Source organism: Heteronotia binoei, chromosome 8 (assembly GCF_032191835.1).
Source record: "Heteronotia binoei isolate CCM8104 ecotype False Entrance Well chromosome 8, APGP_CSIRO_Hbin_v1, whole genome shotgun sequence".
NCBI lineage: Eukaryota > Metazoa > Chordata > Lepidosauria > Squamata > Gekkonidae > Heteronotia > Heteronotia binoei.
In genome coordinates, this window is record NC_083230.1 from 97,648,831 (window position 1) to 97,665,605 (window position 16,775).

Genomic DNA, 16,775 nt, shown 5'->3' on the forward strand with positions numbered 1-16,775 from the left:
CATTTCTTAGGACTTCTACAAGTTGTGTGTGTGTGTGGGGGGGGGGAGTCACAGCAGTTGAAAAAAAGTTCTGCCTTTATAGTGATTCAACACGACACACACACACACATATATATATGTATGTATACATATATATATATATATATATATCTTCATTCTGAACACTTAGAAAATCTAGAGACCCAGGAAGGAAGAAAATCTCAGCATGCTCCAAGAAATTTAACATGCCCCTGTAGAGAAGCAAAACATCTGAATTGTGATGGATGGATTGTGTATTTGCAGCTGCAATTTGGGTTAGACCAATTTGCATTCCTGAAGTATCTCGGAATCTTTTCCCAGCTAAAAAGAAACTGCTTAAGAGCTTTTCCCTTAATGACATCTCATTTTTTGTGTGTGGGGGGGGACATCCTTCATATGAACATATGAAGCTGCCTTATACTGAATCAGATCTTTGGTCCATCAAAGTCAGTATTGTCTTCTCAGACTGGCAGCGGCTCTCCAGGGTCTCGAGCTGAGGTTTTTTCACACCTATTTACCTGGACCCTTTTTTTTGGAGATGCCAGGGATTGAACCTGGGACCTTCTGCTTTCCAAGCAGATGCTCTACCACTGAGCCACCGTCCCTTCCCTTCAATAGAGATGAAATTTCAAATTACATAGGAAATTGTTCATATGTAGATTAACTATTTTTGCTTTTTTTACAAAAAAAAAATTACTAACAAAATTATTATTATAAGCATTTAACTGCAGCATTCTTCTAGGAAATAAACTGCCTCATTCTAATCAGCTAACATATTTTGTAGTAAGGTGGCTGCTGCTCAGCCTTTGAGCCATCAGAAGATCCCAGATACCATCCCAAGATCTAGACCGCTCAAAGCGCGATCCTTTGCAGCTCCAGTTAAAGAATCTCAGCCAACAGGTGACAGGAAAGGCTATGCTTGATTTGAACCCCTAGAAAACTTCTTTTGCTAGCACTGGTTAAGATGGAGGGGCTGCAGTTTAGTAGTACTTTCAATCTCAGGCATCTCTCATTAAGACAAAAAAAAAAATTAAGCAGTCAGTGCTGCAACTGAAGGTAGGCATTGCTGAACTTGATAGACCAGTGATCTGACTCCACTTCGATGAAAAAGAAATGCAACAGAAAAAAAAATGCTGGCAAAATTTGATGCTCAGTTTTACATCAGTTATGCAAAAATGGCATATAAATGGTATTTCAACGGCATAAACATACCATAAAGAGCTGGGAACATCAGCAAACAACAATAAAATGAGTAAACAAAAAAACCAAAAGGCTCTCAACAACAGTACATAAAAACAAAAAGGGCATCGTCACACATCTCCACTGTTTGCAGCCTACAGACAAGGCAGTGAAGTTAGAGGGGACAGTTTTGCTCAATCATACTAGCTATGAATTTTTCTCCCCAAAGAATTGTGTTTGTTTCAGCAGTTCTGCAAGAACTAGAGCTAATGTATGTGAATGAGATGTAAAGCCTGCTATAGAAATAATAAACAAAAGCCTAATCATAATACATTCACTTTATGGAAGCACAAAAATTCTTATTACACTTGCACAGAATGTAATTTTCATCATGATTATGTTTTCTACCAGCATAAGTAGATTACTTTAATGCTCGCCAGCATGTAGAAATGGTTAATGGCTGGGAGGGTGCAGACCCAAAGGATCGGCAGTTCTCAGTAAGCCCATATTAAATTGTTATGTGGGGATTCAGTCCCCAATCTTGCATAAAGATGGAGATATTTGAAAGATATACACAAAAATATTGCTGAACTCTCTTTTAGTCCCCATTTCTGCATGATTGGTAAAGCTGCAAATGTCATGATTGACCTTGGGAGATGCTGGATTAAAACTTTTTTTTTTTTTAGATTCTGTAACATAATCTAAAAACATAGGTAATGCAAAAAGAGAGTAAGAAAATTTGGAAGAAAAAAGAAGTGGAAAAGGAATGATTGCAGGAGAACAAGACATGAAAATGCTGGTGGATGGCGAGGGGGAGAAGGAATTGGGGAAAATATCTCCCTTCCACACTGCCAGTGACATGGCATACTTTCCCCTGAAGAGTTGCTCTAGTGATTTATAGCTGGCAAAATGACCATTCTTGAAAACTTCTGAAGTTTCAATTCTTTTCTTTCTTTCTTTTTTTTATTACACCATAGCCAGAAGCGGTGTTACTTATTCTTTTCATTTGCAGGAAGAAAGAGAGAGGTTTGTTCTGAACTGAGAGCAGACAATTGCTAATGATTCCTCCCTCCCCCAAACCTTGATTATTCATTTAAAACTAATGAATGTATAAAGGTAAGATGCTAAATGCAGAGGAGGGCCTTATGGGATACAATTGTATAGCAGAGTTTGAATTGGAATAATCTAATTTTGTTGATCAGATTCTATTTCCTCTGCAGAATGTCCCAGCTGCTTCAATAATAAACTTTGACTATGAACTGGTTCACCCATGCAGTAGTGGTGATCAGATGATAGCATGGACTCTACCTAAGGTCGCTAGGGCTGGTAAACCCCAGGACATTGGGGAAGGCAGGATCCACCCAAATGGCATTTGCCAATGCCAAAATGTCACATCCAGTTGCATAACCAGAAGTAATGTAATCATATGGTACCTACAGTTTTTTGTTAATCCCAGAGTGTTCCACAATGCACTGACATCACTTTTGCTTATGCAGCTGGAGGTGATGTTGTAGTATTTATAGGCACTATTCTGCTCCCTCCATTTTTCTCCCACTACCCTATAGAATGACGGTGAGGTACTTCACCACTTCAGATTGCAAGTGGCAACAACATTTTAGAATGCCCCCTGTGACGGACTGCACTTTTTTAAAGCCTGAAAGTGCTATACAAATAGTTGAAGGACTCTGAAGGGTTAATTCTTCACAGAAACAGAGAGCCTTGAGTGACATGCTGCTCCAAGAAATCTGTTTGGTTAGCATAAGTTGAGTGGAGAGAGACTTTAGAGCTGAATGCTGAGGAGGAGCATTCAGTCTAATATCAGCCCTAGCTGAGAGATTTGGAATTTAGCCCTGACTGAGAACAGTTTAATAGAGACAGGCGAACTGATGGAAAATTGACAAAGATGAGTGGGTAGTTAGACAAAGAGTCCCATTCAGGCCAAGGAAAGGGGATAGATCTTCTATAGAGAAGGAAATTCCCTACCCAGTCAAACAGGGAGTTAGCTCTGAAGAGTACACAGATCCCTATTCTGGGGTGATTAGAAAGTGCCTTTAGAGACCTCAAGAGTCAATTAAAACTTGATGAGTACTGGTGTTTCAAGAGAAGGGGTTTGGGTACTGGAAAGAGGGTACAGCCTTCTGGAAACCAAAAGCCGGAAAATACTCAAAGGGCGTTTTCGCACTGACCTTAATCAGCAGCTACGCCCCTCTTTACTGCGCAGGATCAGCGCGGTTTTCGCACTAATTGCCGCGGAGCACCCGGAAGAGCCGGAAAGTCCCGGGGCTTTTGCGGTGCAAACGGAAACCGCCAAAAACCAGTTTCCATTTGCGCTGCAAAAGCCGTGGGACTTTCCGGCTCTTCCGGGTGCTCCACGGCAATTAGTGCGAAATCCGCGCTGATCCTGCGCGGTGAAGAGGGGCGTCGCTGCTGATTAAGGTCAGTGCAAAAACACCCAAAGAGAGTGTACTAGAGTGTTTGGGAAACCACACTGGAGCAAAAGCCTCTCAACACAGATTTTAAGTAACCGAATAGCTTAAGAAACTCTCATTAGCTTGAAACATAAGAACTAAAGACTGTGCATATACTGATTTTACTGCAGAGTTTTTCTTCTGGATATGGAGCAGGGGTAACTGGGGGTATGAAATTTGTGAATTTCCTGCTTTGTATAAGTGGTTGGATTACATGACCCTGAAGGTCACTTCCAACTCTATGATTCTACAGTTCACCTATACTGAGTTACCACAGGAATTTTACTTCTGATTTCACCTGACCTTTCCCCCTATGTTGAATAAAATATTTTGTTAATTTTTAATATAAAATACTTTGTTAATTTGGAATATAAAAACTTCTTGAGTGGCATTTAAGTAATATAAGTTAAAGGTTCCTTCCCTCAGGTTCCAGTGGGACAACCAGAATTCTTCAGGAAAGAAGAAAACAGACAACTAGGACAGCTCAGTCACAAAAAGAAAAGAAAAATGGAGGGAAAAACTTTTCTCTGAGGGAGGGAAGTGTACAGGGGAGTCATACCCTCCTCCCAATTTTATGAACAAAAACTGCACAGCAAAGGAAGAGCAAGTTAGAATCTGCATCCCTGCTGTTCTGTCAATTTTCAGAAAGTGCTTAATGCAAAAGGACATTCAGAGCTGGAATATATCATGAACAGTCTGATGTGGTGCATTCCATTCTACCATCTCCGATGTCTACCACTTTTAAAAATCATGCATGTACAATGTAGTCTTAACTGTCTGTTTCCAACAGGTGAGGTATAGCTGTTTGTTTATACCCCACTGTTCTCCCCAACAGTGATCCAAAGTGGCTTACATAACTCTCCTCTACTCCATTTAATCCTCATAATTTATTAATTTTTATTATTTATTACTTTACATTTATATCCCGCCCTCTCCGCAAGCGGACTCAGGGTGGCTAACAATCAATTATTTAAAACAATTTAAAACCAATAAAATACATTTAAAACATTCTGTGGTGCTATACACTTGATATGGCGGGATCTTCCTTTTTTCTGTTAATGATCCCATGATATTCGCAGCTCCTCAGCGGTGAGAGGTGGTGGCTCTCTCCGGATTCAGACATTGAAGGTTGTTGAAACAGTTCGTCTTACAGGCCCTGTGAAAGATCCTGCAGGGTCCTTATGGCCTCGGGGGGGGGGGGGATTCCACATTTCTGGTGCCGCCACCGAAAAAGTCCTAGCCCATGTAGAGCATAGCCTAGCTTCCTCTGGTCCGGGGATGGACAATAGATTTTGTGTCTCTGAATGCAGTGTTCTTTGGGGAACATGCAGATAAAGGCGGCCCTATAGATAGGCAGGCCCTCGACCATAAAGGGTTTTAAAGGTCATAACCAACACCTTGAAACGAACTCAGAACACAATAGGCAGCCAGTGGCCGAATGTGCTCCCATCTAGGGAGCCCCATCAACAGCCGTGCTGCAGTTTTCTGCACCAGCTGTAGTCTCCGGGTTAGGGTCAAAGGTAGCCCCATGCAGAGAGCATTACAGTGATCTATTCTCGAGGTGACCGTAGCATGGATCACCATAGCTAAGTCATCATGCTCCAGAAAAGGGGCCAGCTGCCATACCCGCCAGAGATGAAAAAAGGCGGATTTGCTACCTGGGCCTCCATTGTCAGAGAGGAGTCCGGGAGCACTCCCAAGCTTCCTGGGAAGGAGCTTGGGAGTGCTCCTGGAACAACAACCCTGTGAGGTAAGTTAGGCTCAGAGTGTGATTGGCCCAAGATCACCCAGCAAGCTTCCACGAGAGTGGGGATTCAAACGTGGTTATCCCATATCCTAGGCTAACACTCTAGCATCTACACCATATTGGCCCTCCAATGATGGATTGCCAACTCTTTGTTGGGAAATTCACAGAGGCTTGGGGGTGGACGCTGAGGAGGACAGGGTTTGGGGTCAAATTGCCAGGTCTGATTTTGGGTATACCTGGGGATTTGGGATGTGCAGCATGGGGAGGGGGGACTGCAGCAGGGTGTAATGCCACAGAATCTTCCCCCTGAAGCTGCTGCTTTCTCCACATGACACTGATCTCTGTAGTCTGGAGATCAGATGCAATTCTGGGAGATCTCCAGGCTTCACCTGGAGGTTGGCATCCCTACCACTAGGTGATTGTGAAGCAGGAGAGTGTTATATTGGTCTTGTAAACTACAGACATGATAGAGCCAGTTTGGTGTAGTGGTTAAGTGTGCGAACTCTTATCTGGGAGAACCGGGTTTGATTCCCCACTCCTCCACTCACACCTGCTGTTATGGCCTTGGGTAAGCCATAGCTCTGGCATAAGAACATAAGGGAAGCCATGTTGGATCAGGCCAACGGCCCATCCAGTCCAACACTCTGTGTCACACAGTGGCAAAAAATTTTATATACACACATACACTGTGGCTAATAGCCACTGATGGACCTGTGCTCCATATTTTTATCTAAACCCCTCTTGAAGGTGGCTATACTTGTGGCCGCCACCACCTCCTGTGGCAGTGAATTCCACATGTTAATCACCCTTTGGGTGAAGAAGTACTTCCTTTTATACATTTTAACCTGTCTGCTCAGCAATTTCATCGAATGCCCACGAGTTCTTGTATTGTGAGAAAGGGAGAAAAGTACTTCTTTCTCTACTTTCTCCATCCCATGCATTATCTTGTAAACCTCTATCATGTCACCCCGCAGTCGACGTTTCTCCAAGCTAAAGAGTCCCAAGCGTTTCAACCTTTCTTCATAGGGAAAGTGCTCCAGCCCTTTAATCATTCTAGTTGCCCTTCTCTGGACTTTCTCCAATGCTGTAATATCCTTTTTGAGGTGCGGCGACCAGAACTGCACACAGAACTCCAAATGAGACCGCACCATCGATTTATACAGGGGCATTATGATACTGGCTGAGGTTGTCCTTGAAAGGGCAGCTGCTGTGAGAGCCCTCTCCAGCCCCACCCACCTCACAGGGTGTCTGTTGTGGGGGAGGAAGGTAAAGGAGATTGTGAGCCGCTCTGAGACTCTTCGGAGTGGAGGGCGGGATATAAATCCAATATCTTCTTCTTCTTCTAGAGATTATGACAAAGGAAAATATGAGAAGAGACAGGAAACAGGATAACAGAATCTAGCCAGCTTTAGTATTGTGTTTGAAGGGCCCAGCTGAAGAGTACACTCACGCCACAGTCCCAGAAAAATTAAGGATCTAATCATGTTGGGGAAGTGGGCATACATATTTTCATCCCATAACTCATGTTAATGTACAAGAAAAGATCTTTACCATGTGTTGGATTATCCACACCCTGCTCCTACTTGCGTCATCTTTTCCATGCCCCTTTTTGACAAAGTCTTTCCCAACACTTAGAATCATAGAATTGTAGAGTTGGAAGGTACCTCCAGGGTCATCTAGTCCAACTTCTTGCACAATGCAGGGAAGTACCTTCCTCCTGCACACACTCCCACTGCCCCCTGCTGCAAGCCCAGAAGATGGCAAAACTGGCCTGGAAAAAAATTACCATACTGCCTGACCCCAAAGTGGCAAATAGCATTTCCCTGAACATGTAAGAAAGGCCACAAGAACTAAGCTCTGATGCAGCCCTTCCTGCCCTCCTTCCCATGATCTGCCCAAGTTCACAGAATCAGCATTGCTGTCAGATGGCCATTTAGCCTCCATTTAAAAACTTGCTCATGAAGCTCATTAGACACATCAGGGATTGAACCTATGGCCTTCTGCATACACTTGCTTAGTGCCTAGTCCATTTTTATCCCTCCACGGAGTTCAGAGCAGCATGCCTGATTCTATCTCCTTTTCCTAACTACCCTGTCAGGTAGGTTAGGCTGAGAAAGTGTGACTAGCTCAAGGTCATAAAATGAGCTTCATGCAAGAGTAGGGATTTGAACCCAAGTCTTCCAGATCCTAGTCTAACCACTACGCTACGCTGAGTCTAAAGCTGTCTGAACCACAATCCTTCCATGCGACCCGAGGCTTCTCCCATCATTTCAGCTGCATGAGAAGGAGGTGCAAAGCCTCCACCAGAGAAACACCAGAAGGAGCCTAGAGAGAAAAACAACACTCATTTAGTCCTAAATCCTATCCCCTAATTTCTTGCCGAGATGAATCAATGCATTGCATAATGTTAGCTTTACGCCCCTTTCGCAAGCTGCTCTCTCTCTGTCTCTCCAACCCTTTATGATAAACACTCGTCTGAGTTTAATTCCTCTGAGGCACTTGACCTCTACTATATCCAATTCATGCTTCAGCAAGCTGTCCCCCTCCCCACCGCCTTCCAGTATCATGGCTTCCAGAGATCTGGCATTAATAAATAAATATGATTACCTTTGCAAGATAACTGTACTGTGGAAACTAATCAGAAACCACTATTACTGAAAAAAGGAAAGGCAGAAAAGAGACCCCAGGAGCAACAGCGGGCATTAACTGGATACAGGTTTTCTATGAATAGAAGCAGTGTAAAACAGCCTGCCAATCGCCAACAATGCGCAGAGAAACATTTCACCATTGAGAAGAAAGGTAATAGCGCAGCCTCCCGTAATGGTGTTGATGAGGGTGCCTACGGAGAAGAGCTTTCAGGTCTAGATGCCTTATACAAAAGGGATAGATGCATTAAGGGAGGGAGGGGTTCAAAAGAAAGGGGGAGGGCAAAGATAAAGGACAGAATGAAGGAAGGGACCAGGGGGACATGATGAACTATCTTACGTTCTCAACTGTGGTGATATTAAAGAAGCAGAAAGATTTCCTTTTGCTTTGTTGCAGAGGACAGAAATGAAATGGAATTAAAGAAGCGGGGGAGGTGCTAGGAAGAACGTTGTTAATCTTTGTGAAATAGTTCTGTCCAAGGGGAGAGAGGGAAACCCAATTCCCATAGACACTTAAAGCCCAACTTTATAAAGAAAATGAGCTCTAGAGTTGATAAATGTGAAAAGAAAATCCCAGTCTAATAGTCCTCCACATTTATTATTCTCATCGTGTTTCATTCCATTTACGAGGTTCTGGAGTCTAGAAAGGCAGGGGAATAAGTGTTTGAACATAACAGTAGAAGCTAAGAGAGTGAAAACACACTTTACACTGGAGATCTATGGCTGGTTCCCTTCCCAGCTTCATGTGGGAGGAGGACTCAGATCAGACTCATGGTGCCAAGGAAAGTGGGTTAACTCTATTCATCCATTCCCCCAAATGCCAAATACCCAAGGGAACCAATCACCCCAAATTTCTTCTTTGGACACAGGATATTATCTAGTGCATTTTTATCTCACTTTTCCTCCCAGTGGGGAGGAAGTCAGAAAGCCAGGGGACATAACTAGGGTTGCCAGGTCTGTGTTGGAAAATACCTGGAGGCTTTGGGGAATAGATTGATTCCAGAGTGGATGGGATTTGGGGGAGAGGAGGTACCTCAGCATGATCCAATGCCATAAAGTCCACCCTTCAAAGCAGTCATTTTCTCCAGGAGAGCTGATCTCTGCCAGCTGGAGATCAATTGTAAAAGCAGGAGATATCCAGCCCCCACCTGGAGGCTGGCAACCCTAACAGAAAATGGGAATGGAAGAAGGAAAAAAGGAAAGACAGGGAGAATAGGATGCTTCCTCCCCACAAGTTCCTTGCCAGGTCCTTGCTTGTTAACTTTTAATGGACAATTCTCATGGTGCTGTTGGTATTCCATTTTCAGTGTTGTTTTTCCATCTTTTAACCCCAGAATTTAAAACACTACTGCAGTGCCAAGATATTCAAATAGTCAAATTGATATTAAGGATTCTTAGAGCTACTCTTTCTGCAAAGTTTCCTCCTTTATTTCTCCTTCCAACTTAATTACTTTTTGTTTCTGTCATGAATGGCTGCTTGTCTTTGTCTTCATGAATCAATATAAATGATCAACTCCTATTTGAATAGGCTGGGGGAGAGTTAAGAACCGTTTTCACTTTGTAGACAGCCAAAGCCACTGCTAAATTCTTAATTTTGCCTTTTTATGCATGGTTTATTTCATAATTACATTATGAGAATAAACAATATATATGTATGTAAATACAGTGAGTTCAACTGGCGACAAATAGTACTGACAACACCATTTACCCAAAGAAGAAGGGAACTAATAATTTACTATTTATTCATGAGCTCTACAAGTGAACCAGCCATAATTGAGAGAATAAGAAGTAAATTATTCAACTGAAAAGAAAAGCACAAATGAAAATTTCAGGAAGAAATGGAACGGCTACTGACGGGGAGTAGACAAATACTAGGTGACAGCACATAAACCACCTTGAGGCAAGAGGCAAGATGGGGCATAATAGTTAATTTAATCAATTGGCGCCATCTTAAACAGGTCTACTCTGAAGTAAATTCCATTTCATCCAATGCATCTTATTCCCAGAGAAGTGTTACTGGGATTGCAGCCACAGATTGCAGATTTTATGTGGAATAGAACACTACAAGCAGGGGACCCACAAGGATTTTTGGGAGCATCTCCTTTTCCTTCCCCCCACTATTTACTCTTTCCCATAGCCTTTTCACTTTGCTACTTCCTTTTCTCTTTCCCACTCACCAGCCAATCTATTTTTATCTGCCCTGCCTTCAACTTCCCTTCCCCCAGCAGCCTCTTCCTGGGAAAACGATGACCAAATTGTGCAATGTTGCCCAGTGGGCCTAGTTGTGTGGTGAAGAATCCATAAGAACAAGTGGCAGGCACTTCTCTTTCCCAACACCATTTCCTCTTTCCCTCATCCTGGCATCCCCCATTTCTTCATTTTCCCTGCTTCCTTCTCTCCTTTTCTCCCATCAATAAATGCACCTTTTATCTGCTCCACAATCTTTGCTACATTTATTATTTATTTACTTCATTTATATTTATTTATTTACTATATTTTGTGGGGAGAGGCTGCGGTTCAGCAGTGGAGCATCTGCTTTACATGCAGATGGTCCCGTGTTCAACCCCCGACATCTCCAGTTATGAAAGACCATTGCCTGAGACCCTGGAGAGCCACTCCTTGTTTGAGTAGATAATACTTTGATGGATTGATAGTCTGGTTCAGCATAAGGCAGCTACATGTGACCTGTCCCTGATAAGTCCTCCCTCAAAGGCCGAAAGAGCCCTTCCTGCTTTTACTGACATAAATCAAGGCCTGAAGGCTGACAATATTGTTGTTGTTGCTTAGTAATAGCCACAGCAGCCATCATGAGGACATTTATTTCTTAAAGCTACAGGCACTGCTTCTATAATTCCCGGGGCAGGATAAGCCCCCAGTTGTATCTGTTGTTTTTTTCAATTTCAGATTTTTCTACAAACCTGGGGATTTCCTCACATTTGTAAAAAAGAGCTGCCTTGCCCATTCATGGCTCCAATTTCTGTATATAAGTATCCACAGATGGGGCCATGTTGAGGATTAGATATACTGCTGATGATAATAGATGACCTGTGTAATGCTCTAGAGGAGTTTTTTTTCACCCTCTCCAGCACTCTGCCTGCCTGTGCCTGTCCCTTTACCCTTCAGCCTCTAGGCCAGTTACATGTTCCTTCCTCTACAGCCTGCTGTCTGGCTCATACTGTAGCAGCAGGAGCAGCTGCCACAGTGGTAGGACAGCAGGTGAGGGAGGATGAGAAGAAGAGGCTCTCACTCCTCCTTGCCCACCCCCCTGCCTTCAGCACCATGGTCTCAGGGGTGGTGGGAGGGGGAATGGCAGCTAGCACTGCATCTGTCTCCAGCACAGGTGGCAGGTAGGGGAGAAAGAGATTCCTGCTGCTCCTCTCTTGTCTACCCACAGGGGTCATTTTGTAGTAAAAGAGGTGCCGGAGCTCATTAGCACAACTCATTTGCATATGCCACACACCCCTGACATCACCGGAAGATGCACTAAATTATATCAGCTTAGCATCTACCTTAAAATTATTCTTGAATTACAATTGTCATAATAAAACCTTACTCCCATTTTTGCAACTACTTTCTCCTATGTGGCCACAGTGGCATGATGACAATTTCCAGCTCTCTGCTTTATATGTTTTGGTTATTTCCCCATTTTTTGTGGGGGAATGTTAGAAAGTTCGTCAAAGAGTTCAGCAAAATTCTCACAGGGGGTTTGAACAATGGAACTCAGAAGCAAGTATTTGAGGAGGGGGTAAGAAAGAACACAATACAATTTACAGGTTCCACAGCTTCACTCCTGTGTGCTCCTGTCCAAAATGAGGCCTGCTTGTGGTCAGGATTTTTCTGTTTTGTTTTAAAAATTCATTTAAAGCTTTCTGATTTTTCTGTAAACCTGAGGCACCTCCGCGCCCCCCAGCTTGGAGAAAAATCACCCTTCCCTCAATGTGGCTCTGACCTTTTGGTTTAAGTATCCTCAAATAAGGGTATCATTTTAATGGGCTGGCCCTACCGCTGAGTTAGTGCAAAGATGGGACAAGATCTTGATGGTCCAAGGGCTTGATGAAGTAATACAACCAGTCCTGTATACTAGCTCACTTCAAATGATCTGTTCAGATGTTATTTTAGAAAATGAATCTGTTCAGAAATTCTTTTAGAAAGACTCCATCTACCAACACTCCCTGAATCCTAATAATCATAAAACTGAGCAGGTAAAAATCTGCAAGTATTTGAGTACCTGGTTCTCCTTTAAGCTAAATTGGGACAGACACAGGCAAAAAGCTCGTTCAAAAGTTGTAGGAGTGATAAAAGTAATCATTCACTTCTATTATATGATAGGGTGGCGCTCAGTACTTTCCAGAAGTGCTACAGGTTTTTAAAACCTGGGCCCTTGCACGGTTCCTCTGTGGTGTCCCAATTTGGATCAGAATGGTTAATGAATCAGTGGAAAATGTTTATTCCTTTTTTAACACTGAATAGGGGGTCTCCTGTCATGTATTGCCACCCCAACAATTAGGTTAAAGCTAGGCATCAAATCAGTTGAAGCACTAGTGTGGCTCCAAGCTTTAAATCAGAGATGTTAAACTCATTTGTTAGGAGGGCTGAATCAGACATAAATGGAACTTTGTGGGGCCAAGCCATGGATGTCCTAAAATGTAATGCCAGATAGAGGAGATATAGACTTTATAAAGGGCACAGGCAAATACAATTAAAGTTATTTTTCAAGTTAAAATACAAACATTTATTTATTTTTTATTTATTTATTTATTACTTTACATTTATATCCCGCCCTCTCCGCAAGCGGACTCAAACATGTTTAAGACTCTTGTAATATTTTGTTTAAAATGGAAAGGTAGGGGAATACCAGTAGTGGGATTTTGCAATGCAATTTTAAAAATAGAATATCAAGGAAAAGCACAAAGATAACACAGCAGAAAACTAAAAATATAAAATGCTCTCAGCCTGGGAAAACATGAAATGGCAAGGCATTGCAAGCCCCCCCCCCCCCCCCGCGGGATCTACTCAGATTAGCAATGGCTCTCCAGTGTAATATCTTCCTTTGGCTGTGGGTTCCCAAGTCAGTGTACTCACTAGGCACAAGTTCTCCTGTCCATTAAGAGACAAAGCTAACTCAGACCACTGCTTCATTTGCAAGGACATAACTCCAGGAAGCTTCAGTTTGCCATAGGAATGCTGGGAAGTTAAACCTCTCAATTGAAACAAAGTTGCAAGGAAAATGTGTAGTGGATTCTCCATTCCCATCTGCTCTGCCCATAGGCCTGAGTGGAAAATCCATTCAGCATTTTCTTTCCAGCTTTGCTTCTGCTTTAGCCTCTACAAAAGCAAGGCAGAAAGAGCTGGGAACATTACTGGCAGCCTTGGAGCTTTGCAGAGTGAGGGCAGGAGTGGGGAGGGGGAGAAAAGAGCCCCACAGGCCTGATTGAAGCCCTGGGAGGGCCGGTTTGGCCCACAGATCACACGTTTGGCACCCCTGCTTTAAATTTTAGAGCTAAAGTTCTGTACTTTGCTATGATAGTTGGTTTCCAGTATCTCTTGAACTAGGATTCATTTTACAGGATGCTAGATGATAAGTTTTCATAACTAGGAATCATGCCTGAAGACGTTGCCTCTTCATATCTTTTGGACCTCAGGAAAAGATTAACACACTTAATAATTAAGTTTGATTTTATCTCAGCCTGGAGTAGAGGAAAGTAGATATGGTCCCCATTAGCACTTGGAATTGTTCCAATGGAAGAACCCCATTATTTATCCAACCTTACTGTTCCCTCAGAGCATCAAGCATTTATCTTAGCACATGTAAATGCTTTCCCCTCTATGAGTTTTTATGGAAGGTTTTTGGTATGACCTTTTCAGATAAATTTTGTCAATGTGGTTCTGTATTGATACCATCTCACACATAATGGTGGACTTCCCCCTGCTAGAAAAAGGAAAAAGAGCAGTGGACCCAGAGGTGGATTTTGGTACATGATAACATCCAGAGCTTTTTTTTGAGCAGGAACGCAGTTCCAGCTGGCTTGGCATCAGGGGGTGTGACCTAACATGCAAATGAGTTTCTGCTGGACTTTTTCTACAAAAAAGTCCTGTGTGAAACAATATGCAAATTAATTCCTGCTGGGCCTTTTCTACCAAAAAAGTCCTGATAAAATCTCACCAAATTCAGTTTCCCAAACCCTACTTTTGGATGTAAGCTATGATTGTACAATAGGTATTGCGAAGGTTTTTTTTTTTAGTGACAAAGACTTAGCAACATTTAAACATACAGTAATGCTTTCAGAATAGAAGCTAGTTACAAAACGCAATCACGGAAGATGTCTAACAGTGAAAAATTCCACACAAATTACAGTTTCATTTCTTGTCCCTTCATCAGCCTGATCTCTCCACAACCATCATTCCACAGAGCTACAGAGAAATACTTTTGCTTTTGGATAAACGTTGACCTTGGAGTATGGTCCCCTTTCTCTCTCCAGTGGAATTTTTGGGATTCCTTGGTAGCAGCACAGAAGACAACAGGACATAAAGATGTGTACAAGAAGTGGGCTTTGCTCCATATATGGAGTTGTGTGGACTTTTTCACTGTTAGACTTCTTTTGTGACTGCATTTTGTAATCAGCTGCTATTCTGGAAGCATTACTGTATGTTTAAATGTTGTTGTCACAAAAATATATGTTTGTACACACTTTGGTGTGATAGTAAGTATATCCGGTGTTCATTGTATCGTTCCATATTTACACATCATTGCATTTATAGTTTTATCTATTATTTATTTATATTTTTATCTATTATTGTGAAGTTTTTGGCAGTTTCTTCTTCTTCCAGGCATAAAGGCTTAAAGTTAAATTAAAATTCTTTAGAAGCAGCAAGTTATTATTCTGTGGTTTGGGGTTGTTTAAGACCTTGTGTCCATGAACAAAAAAAGGGGGTAGAAAGCAAAAAGAATGAATATATTGATGATAGAGTGTTGAAGGCTAGGACAAACAGATTTAAGGACAGTTTCTATCCAAGTGCTGTGGTTAGGTTAAATGCAGGGTTATGAAGGATTATCTGTTTTAGATGTATTTAATGGTTTAAATGGTTTTAATGGTTTTATGAATGTTTAATGGTTTTATGAATGTTTATTTAATGGTTTAAATGGTTTTAATGGTTTTATGAATGTTTATCCGTTTTAGATGTATTTAAATGGTTTTAATGGTTTAAATGGTTTAATGGTTTCAGATGTATTTAAATGGTTTATGAATATGTGTGTTTGATGTGTTGGTATGTTTGTGGAAGAGCACCTCATTTCGTTGCTCTCTTTTTGTTGAGAACAATGACAATAAATTCATCTATCTATCTATCTATGATATGAAGTATCATACAGAACCCCTCTTTTAATTCACATGCAAAAGGGATTTTTCTTATGCCATAGAACAAGATCCCAATGTAAAATCATCCTAAAATCATGAAAAGGAAATGGGAGAAAGCCTCTCACAAAGTCATTGCTCATTTTAAAAAGCACACACAAAGCTCTGTATGGCTTCTTTCAACTGACATATAAAATTGTCAGGAAATGTGTCAGGAGTCTTCCCAGGGCAAGAGCACACAAACAACACACACTGTTGTTTAAAAACTAATGGTAAAGTTTATTTTTGGAATATCACAAAGAAAGATTTATTACCAACACATTACTCTAAAATCATACTGAACAGAAAACAACAAAGCTAACTCCAGCTACCTAACAGTCAGAAGAACTGCATTAGGTGGCACATACCTTATTTTTGGTAGGAAAGCATCAAATCAGCATGGTCTACATCTCTAGCAACTGCAGTGCATAGTCCATGAAAATCTTAGCTATCCTGGTCTATCCTGGGCTATTGTTCAAATTATAGTTTCTGGCCTTGCAAATTAAGTGATGATGGCATCCAATCAGAACCTGTCACCAAGTTAGTTCTCAGGAAAATTACCTCACCAGTCTCAATCTCACCAAGTGAGTTCTCTGGAAAATTACCTGACCACTCTCAATCTCCCCCTTCCCACTACAGATCATAAGTTTCCCTGAGAATCCAAGTACCAGGCTTCCATCCACAACCTTGAACATGATAAGAGATATGCAGCTCTAAACTAATGCACAGCTCTTGCATGACAGTTCAGGTCCAATACCATTCATTTCAACCCTTGAGGGGAAACAAAGGAGGAGGAGGTGCTTTGCCTGGCACTTGGCCACGAATGAGCATCTGAAAAACCTGATAGGTAGCTGAAACATCTCAACTTAAACAAGTATCTGCTACTAAAGAAAAATCTATCTATTCCTCCTGTTTGCTTGTTGGCCACTGAAACATTACCAGAGTCAGTATAAAATGAAGCAATGTGATATGATGCCCATTGTACATAAGCCCTACACATTTAATACTAGCTTTATGCTTATTCAGAAAGCAATTTCTTTTTGGAGATTTCAAATCTTGAGTTAAACTGTGGGGGCAGAGGTTACAATGGCTTGACTCTTTATTCAGACTTGCAACACAATGGAGCTCTGATTGTGTTTTTTGGAACACTACTGCAATACAGATAAGAATGAGAAGAAACAGGATTTTTTTCAGAGTATTGTGATGTCTGCTATAAAGGAAGGAAAGAAGGCACTTGGTCTATTTTGGCACCCCGGAGATTGCTAAGACCAATATAAAAATGATCCAAGAATCAGGCGAGATCAAAACATCAACACTTCCAATGACT

The 16,775-nt window shown here is 41.8% G+C and overlaps 1 protein-coding gene and 1 non-coding gene across 2 annotated transcripts in view; both read right to left on the reverse strand.

Moving 5' to 3' along the window:
* The window catches only part of CHRM2 (cholinergic receptor muscarinic 2), a 248,378-nt gene that overhangs the window by 91,637 nt on the left and 139,966 nt on the right, over positions 1-16,775 (reverse strand). The window lies entirely within an intron of this gene.
* Positions 552-618, reverse strand: TRNAS-GGA (transfer RNA serine (anticodon GGA)). Its single transcript has one exon. It is a non-coding gene; the product is annotated as a tRNA-Ser (tRNA).